The following is a 9058-nucleotide window of genomic DNA, read 5'->3' on the forward strand; positions in this document are numbered from 1 at the left end:
TAAGTAACATGGTGATGCCCTTGCCAATTGACGAAGGCTGAGTGTAAGTTATTTCTTGGGTTGACGTAGAAGATGATTACAGTTCACTGCATTTTAAGCATGGGCAAAGTTTGGTGAAAAAAGTAGACTTACTTTTATTGTGAAATCACAACAATCATTCCATTATTGGGTTTTCTTGACAGGTTTCCTCTGTCAATGTCTATTATCTACATGCCAACGACACAGTGGATGATATTATCTGGTAATTGTCCTCCTTATTATTTCTCATAAGCGTTCTTCTAAATCTTAGGCTCCTTTTCAATTTGAATGGTTTTAGGACTTGTTTTATAATGTGGTAACTAATAATATTAACATTGTGGGGCTTCAACAGGGATTCTGTGCAGCACAAACTGGAAAATTTAGGCCAGGTTCGTTTTCTAAACTCGTTCTTTCCATTATGACGTTATCTTAACCATTCCGGATTCATTTTCTTGCTTCATCTGTGTGCTTATTGCTTTAGATTGCTGTGATCAGTCCAAATATTTTCAGTTTGGTAATAGCATGGTTGTGTACAAATTGTTAACTATGTTTTAAGGATAGTGGGCCAATGTGAAAGATACAAGTTACATTCCGGATATCCTCCGTCAGTTTTATTCAATTCTGCGTACTGTAGTATTTTTATTTGACCCAATGCCAGTGTGGGTAGGGTCTTTTACCATTCTGAGTTCACCCTTTCTCAAGAGAGCTCAGATTCACATTTAAAGGGAGGGTGTTTTGCTACATGCCTTAGGTCACTGGGTTTATGCCCTTGTTACACTACATGGCCAGTGCATACCTTCCAAGCCACTAAGAGAACACTGACACATCAATACGTTCGAAGCCACTCAGACAAGTGTGGAGTTACATTTGAGTCATGAGCCTCACCAGCTTAAAATTAAAATAAAAAACTTAATTTAGACTCCCACAGTTGGTCTACTCGATCTTTTATTTCACTTGATTGTCAAAGTTGGCAAATTTGTTGGGTGTTCACGTTGCACTCATAAATATCCTTTTCTCTGACAGTATAGTTCTCTTGTGCAATTTGTTGGTTGTTCATGTTGCACTCATAAATATCACCGTAGTCTAATGAGGCATCAATTTCGCCCAGAAAATAATGGAATTTCCAACACGATTTTGGTAAAAATATAGTGAAAATTTTTGGCAAACCAGGGTACAATTGTCAAGGTTCAAGATTTTGAGTGCCCCAGGAGCTTTTGATGGTGCTGAATCCATCAAAAGCATGAAAGTGTTCTTACTATCAGATTTTTTGAAAAAAAAAATGACTGGGTTCTGACGATTTTTGGCCATCCAGGCGAAATCGACACCTCGGTAGACTATCACCATAAATATCCTTTTCTCTAACAGTATAGTTCTCTTTTGCAGGTACTTGATGGTCGAGAGGATGGTTTGGAAGCATCTTCAAGTCAGCATTATAATCCATGTAAATCGCAGAGAAAACTAACTTCTTATTTGCAATCTTGTACAAATAATAGTTGTAGTACAATTATTTCAGATCAAGAATCAGAAGGTCAACAGCTTGACTCTAATAGCAATGATTTCAGAGCTCATAAAGTGAAGAAATTTAAAAGTTGAACAGTGTATATGAAAGAAATTTCAAGCTAACAGGTTCTCAGCAATCATTGTATCTCAGTGGGGAATTGTATTTCCCTTTGGAATGCAATGTCTGTAATTTTAAAAATATTCTCACACCAAAACTGTAGTTAATCTATTAGGATGATGAAGGCCATGTGTATCAATAGATAATCAGCTTCCTATCAGGCTCACACATGTATGTCCTAGAACAATAAAGCTATGAGGATACATTTCTCTATATGTGGCGAGATGTTTTGCATAAGGCTGGAACACAACCAGTTTTCAAACCTGGATCGTTTTGGGCACATACAATTCTTCTTCTGGCCAGAATATGAATGAAGTGAAATTGAACTATCTACAAAATGTTATGTAGTAAGCTGTTCCTCATGGTTTTTGTGCTTGTAATCTGTGACATTTTTATTTCTTCCATGCTTGTAAATTTGTAATATGTGACATTTTTATTTCTTCCGATCTGTATGCAACATTTCACTATAACAGTTTTAAGTTGTTTCAAATATATCTTAAAATGGACAATGTTTGACAGTGAATAAGTATTAGCATAATTCCATTTTAATTCCAAAACTACAGAGTGTCGTGAGGGATCAAATCTTTCAAAATGCAAACCATTTTTTGAGTGCAAAACCTGATGAAAGGATTTTCACGCTTGGTAGATCTGAAGTTATGGTGCATCTATGTTGGTTCTTAATAATATTATTTATATTTATATAAATTTCACCTCTCTCTCTCTCTCTCTCTCTCTCTCTCTCTCTCTATATATATATATATATATATCACCCGTGCACATGTATTCTTATTTCTAATTATATGTTTATTGATTAAATTTATTAAAGTTTTATGTGTTTATTCATTATATGTTATGAAATATCATGGTTGCAAATATGGATCATTATTATTTATATTTATTTTATGTGATATTCGTAAATAATTTATTTTGTTTTGTTTTTATTAATAACAACAAAATTACAATCTAATCAATAGAACTGAATCAAATTGATTTATTATTTTTATTGTTTTTTTAATTGAACCAACATTATGTTTTATTATTATTATTATTATATTTTTTGATCTGATGTTTCATCTAATGCACCACTACCTCTCTTCCATGCTATGCTGTAAAGTGTCTCTCAATGCAATAATTAGTGGGGAATATCATTGCCTTCTCAAAAAAGAATGATTGAATATCCCAATAGTCACAGGGAGGAGAAAGATGTTTTACATTTTCCTATGCTTTGAGCCACTGTAAGGTATGGATAGAATGCTTAATGGAAGCTAAGGATATATTATATTTAACTGTAACAAAACGAGGACAAGTAGCTTCCTATAACTTTAGTTCCATATTAGATATTGGTAGATTGACGATGAAATTAAGACTTTTCCTGGTTCACAAGGTGCTTTGGCAAAGAGAGTTTTGCTTCAACCTAGTTTGTTCGTCTCCCCCGACCACTTTTGATTTTAATGTTCTAGTTCCTTTGGAAATCCTGGACATTGAGGAAGTTTCTTTTGGTGGAAATGCAGTTTAAAAAATTGTTGTGAAAACAAAATGTTGCATGAAAATGCTTTTTATATGCTTTTTATAGAGAAGTCATGAACAAGCTTCCATGTAATTTTGTTTTTTGTCTTGGTTCAGGAGAACATGTTAAAAGAAAACCATTTGTAGGAAGGTTCATGAAAATTATGGCTCTGCAGAAACTATTATGTAATCATGAATTCCATTTTAACTTCATTAAAAAATGTTCCATAAACCCTCCTATTTTATCTTACGTTGCAAAGAGATCTATTATAGTTGAAGTCATAATTTTAAGGAGAATTTCAGGCCTTTGGTGATTTCCTCAAGTATCTAATGATTTGTTTTTAGGATATTTCATGTTAAGGCATTCAAAGATTTTCTGCACTCTTCTTTTATTTTATTTCACATTGCAAAATATGGCTCTTACTATAATGATGTATACAATTATTCTCATGTTTAGAGCAACACTAATATCTCTTTGCAATTTTTTTGCAAAATTGGAAGAATGATAAAACCAATTGAACCCCCAACATTTACATAATACATATACTAGTTGCCAAATTGTATTTGACAAAGATAAATGGTATGATTAGAAACGTTGTGTATATTAGAGCAATTCCAATTCTACTTCATGAATGCTCTTCAATAATATTTAGCACTCACTAAACATTTTAGATGTTGTAAAAGTGAACATGGGAATTTCTCAGGCATTTGACAGAACATATTGTGGTTGAAAGATAAGGCAAGCCCTCAAAATGAACCTTGGTTGTAATTGACTTAAATTTCTACTCTTTTACAAGAAAATAGTGATATTGTTGATATAATAGGATATTGAATCAATTTTCATTAGAGGAGATTTAAACATAAAAGTGTCCATGAAATTTTCATGTACATAATATATCAACCAATCAAAATCCTTTAAATTTAAAAAGAGGTGCATGTAAATATTTTGGATGAAAAAAAAAAAAAAACTATTTTTTCTAATTGTATTTTTGGCTTGTGTCCTTGTAGGTTTACTCAAATTTCAAGTGTAGGCACTCGTTAGGTATAAAATTAAATTTCATATCCAACGAGTACACATTATACATATTTCTGAGAAACCCCACATTGATAAAAGTATGCATAATGGGTACTTGTTGGATGTGGAATTTAATTTTGCATTTGAGTGTCTACTCTTGAAATTTGAGTAAACATATAAAGAGATAAGTCAAAAATACAATAAAAAAAAGTAGTTTCATTTTTTTCCCTCGAAAAGTCATCTCTTATTTATTATCTTTCCTTAGGATGCCACATTTAGGTTGAAATTTCCTTTAATGTCAAAGTTAATATTTTTCCTAAATTGTTCTATAAGTAGATAACTGAATAGTTTAATGCAATTCTTTTACTTTTGCATATCATTGGTGTTATGACTTGTAACTCTTTTTATACATGGCAACCTTCTCCCCCACCATTGGAAAATGGGAGTCCCACATTATGGTTGTATTGAGAAAGTCAATTGAACTTTTAGAACAACATATGGCAAAGACTTTTGTTGAAAAGTCAATAGGGCTACAATTGAAGTGACTTCTCTTAGGCTTGATAACTGCTTGTGGTATTGTTTTAATTTTCTTTATTGTTAGCTTCTTCTTCTCTTATTATTATGTAGTTATTTATCATCAAACAACTACCAAAACATGAAGATCAATAGTACACAAGGACACAATATATAGATTGCTACCCAAGGCCAAAACCTCTCCTACAGAGGAAAACCCACACAAATCTCTCTTATAGATTCTTCAAATGACGAATTCCAAGACCAAGTCAAACCTTTTGGCGGATGTGCTTCTTCTTACTAAGTCAAATCAAGTCAAATCTCATCCAAGTGTAGAATTTCGAGTCGCGGCTTCAAATTTTGGCCTTCATTGCAAGTCTAAAATTTTTGGCCCCTTGCAACAAGTTGCAACTTCACGTGTGGGTGAATTGGGGTTCTTTAAGCTTCCTTCTTCCTTCACTTGGGTTGTTTCCTCTTCAAATACTTGTAGGTGACCAAATTGACTTCCTTTCTTGCAATTTCAACCCTTCTTGAAGACTTTGACCTTGTAGTTGCAGAAACCCTGGCCTTCTTTGCACGTGAGAGAGAGATTGTGTAAAAATTAGAAATTTCGTCTTCCTTCTAGACTTTCGCTTGCCTTTTTCCTTCGTGTTCTTGCTTCCTTGATGAGTGAGTGATTGATGCTTCAAATGTGGTCGAATGGTCTCTTATATATAACCTTTCTAGGACAGATTGCCCTAATTAGGTTTACTTCACTGCCATGTTGACTTGGTCTTGGAGGGGTAAATTTGACATTTTTTTTACTCAAATAAATTCTTTTGACTTGTTACAAGATTCTCAATGGGGTCTTTTACGTATGAAAAAGACTCTATTGACTTCTTGACTCTATGGAAAACTCTAAAAGCACACAATGAGTGCTTGACCTAAAATATGTTGACCTTGAGCATGAAACCCATGCTATAAAAAATAATATAATATATATATATATATATATATTATATATATATATATATTTTTACAATATACAAGACTCAAGAGTACATTACATTTTATAAAGATCGAACCTAGTTACATATTTCAACACTCCCTCTTAACTAAGGAGGTATTCATAGTGGTATAAGGACATTCTCATACTTAAGACATTTCATAAGAAGAGTTGGATTAGTAAGCCATCTCATAAGCTATATTTTCAACTTATATTAGTGTCTCTCATCATATCAACCAACATTGTCATATAGCAAGACCTTGACTAACAGCTCTATATCTCCACAAGATTAGAGCACAATGTTGGGGAGACAATGATTTATAGACACCCTCATCATTCTCTTAAGGCACATACCCGATTCAAATGTTCACAATGTATGTCCTTTTAGGACCATTCCCATCTTGGAATTACACATCATCATGGAATCTCTTCTTTGACTTCTTTTTCCTATTTGATGTCCTACTTCATCCTCAAAGAGTATCGGTATGAGTCTCAGACGCTTACCCAATCCTCCATTCTTTCTTCATAAGGTGAAGACATAAATGATGTGTCTATCTCTTCCTCTCAACTAGGGAGGAGATATCAACTAGTCCAAGCTTGTTTCTCAAATACACAAGCTTCTTATTAGGAAGAGATTTTGTCAAAATATCAACTACCTGCTCATCGGTGAAGGTATATTGTAGCTGCACCACCCTGTCTTGCACCAATTTTCGTATGTAGTGATACTCATTGTTTATGTGCTTTGTCTTTCCATGGAATATGGAGTTTTCATACAACCTTATGCAACTTGTGTTGTCACAATGTAAATTGTAGGGTCCAACAGTGTATTGAATAAATCAGATAGCAACTTCCTTAATCAAACAACTTCTCTACCAACCTCACATACTGCAATGTATTTAGCTTTTGTGCTACTTAATGCAATAGATTCTTGCTTTCTACTCATCCATAGATCATAGAGGATCCCAAGCTAAAACATCCTCTGGTATTGCTTCTTCCATCTGTCTCACTATCTCCCCAATTGGAAACAATATATCCCATTAGTTGGATATTGTTCTTTCCATCATACTTCAAGTAGTAATGTATTTTCCCTCATAGATATCTCAATATATGTTTGGATGCTATTTAGTGGTTATGTCTAGGCTCCATCTAAAACTGACTGAGAATATTCACTGCAAAGAAAATATTCAGACGTGTGTTCACAAGATACAGCAAAGAGCTAACCAATTTTTTTTAACTTGTAGGATCCACAAGGCTTGATTTTGAACTTATTAACCTCTCCAAATTTATGACCATGGGAGTTGTCATCAGTTTGCTATCCATCATGCCAAGCTTTTGTAGCATCTTAATTACATACTTTTGTTGACTTAGATATACTTGCACCGGGTTTCTACCAAACTTCCAACCCCAAGTAATTGTGCATAGGCTCTAGATCCTTCATATCGAATTATGCTGCCAATTGTTTCTTACATTCTTGAATATGACTTTCCACACCTGTTATGAGAAGGTCATCCACATATAGAAGAATGATCACTAGTTCATCCTTCACTACTTTGATATAAATATTTGGATCTACAGAACACTTTGAAAAACCCATTCTTTGTGGATATGTATTCGTCTTAGCATACCAAGCCCTTAGGGCTTGTTTAAGACCATAAAGTGTCTTCTTCAACCTATAGACGTGAGTTTCTCTATTATGTACTTCAAATGCCAAGGGTTGTTCAATATATACGTCTTCGTGAATGGTACCATTCAAGAAGGTTGTCTTGTCATCTAGATAAGAAATAGAAAGTAATTTTTCTTCAAACCTAGGACATATAGGATATCGTTGAGATGTATGTCCCCTCCATCTTTTAGCTTCAACGTGTTTGATCCAATTCCTGTGACTACATAGTTTTTCTTGTCTCCAAGCTTGACTGAATAAGAAGATATTCCTTTTGATAGGGTCTTTAGTTGACCATGTTCACCTATCATGTGTCTAGAAGCTCCATTGTCAATTACCCATATGTTGTCATCTTCAAAAGTACCTGTAAGCATTGAGAATTTTCCTTTGTTCTTTGTTGTGGAGGTCTTGGTCATATAGTTCTTGATAGATAATAAGAAATCCCCAAATGTTTTGATGCCTAGCTTGAGATGTGTCGTCATCATGGAGAACTGCTTCAATGAGAACTTCTTTAAGGATGTAATGGTCTTCATTATTGTTAAACACACATGGGCAGCAACATAATCTGAAAGATAAAACATGAGAATACATTTTTATTAACAAATGATATACATTTATAGTACATGGTTTGACTGTTGGGTTTCACATTCGAAGGTCTCTTGGACTCCTTTTGTCTATTCGGCTTCCACACTAACCCATTGAGGATTAGGTGTCCAACATTCCCCCCCTTAATCTGAACGGTTATGTATGAGTCCAAGAAGAGAGCTGTAATACAAAATGTGCAAAAATGCATGGCAGCACTAGGCTAAATGTGCTCTCTGAAATGTTGGTATAAAGGGTGATGGTTTAAGGATGACCACCAACACTGGAATGCTTAGTGCAGTTCCCGGAACTCTTCCAAAACTGGCAAGAAGCTGAAGTCTTCTGCTAGAGGAAGTGCTCCTATTGTTTGAAGGGGGAAACCTTCAACCATGAAAGGGAGGTCTCACCCCGTATAAAAGGGAGAACTTCAACCTGAAAGGGAAGTCTCAACCTGTGATGGTTTAAGGATGACCAACAACTCTGGAATGCTTAATGCAATTCCTGGAACTCTTCCAAAACTGACAAGAAGCTGAAGTCTTATGCTAGAGGAAGTGTCCCCAATTTTGTTCCTGGAATTCTTCCGAAGCTGGCAAGAAGCTGAAGTCTTCTGCTAGAGGAAGTGTCCCAGATTACCAAGTGAAGGCATGCTTAGGGGCATCTTTGTTTCCGGCTACAACTCTGAAACTGGTGTGGCAGGTTGTGGCTCAGGCTCGCTTGATGTGACTTTGAAGCTTGTAGATGACCATCATTTCCCCCCCTATCAGATACAAGGTGAGATGATGGAGAAAACTCAATTGCAAGACTATTCAATACTCTGGAACAAGTTCTAACATGTGATTGGAATATCTTCTTGGCTGTTGATGCCCATTGCCAAGAAGCGATCTATCCAAGATGAATCTTTGTTCTTGCAAGACGTTTGTTTCTGAAGCATCTGTGTGAATAATGGGTGGTTTTATGATAATGCTTACATGGATGAAGATCAAACAGTGATCTTTCAAATGGCCAACTCGGTCACAGTGTTGGGATTTCACAATCTGTTGTTGTTGTTGTCGTTGTGGAAGAGGGGCAGAATCTGGAACAGCTGAAGGTGAACTATCATGAGTAGGTGAATTGTCATGAATGAATCCAGCACTCTGAAACTGAATGGGCTTGGAGTAGTCT

At 35.0% G+C, this 9058-nt stretch overlaps 1 long non-coding RNA gene across 1 annotated transcript; it reads left to right on the forward strand.

The window, feature by feature from the left end:
* Positions 1-177: 177 nt before the first annotated feature.
* On the forward strand, positions 178-1668 carry LOC149228593 (uncharacterized). The gene is made up of 3 exons (XR_016247219.1): positions 178-241; positions 371-407; positions 1402-1668. It is a non-coding gene; the product is annotated as an uncharacterized LOC149228593 (long non-coding RNA).
* The last annotated feature ends 7390 nt before the right edge of the window (positions 1669-9058 follow it).

Source organism: Pinus tabuliformis, chromosome J (genome assembly GCF_031772625.1).
Source record: "Pinus tabuliformis cultivar Carrire ecotype Pingquan chromosome J, CPIR1, whole genome shotgun sequence".
Classification (NCBI taxonomy): Eukaryota; Viridiplantae; Streptophyta; class Pinopsida; order Pinales; family Pinaceae; genus Pinus; species Pinus tabuliformis.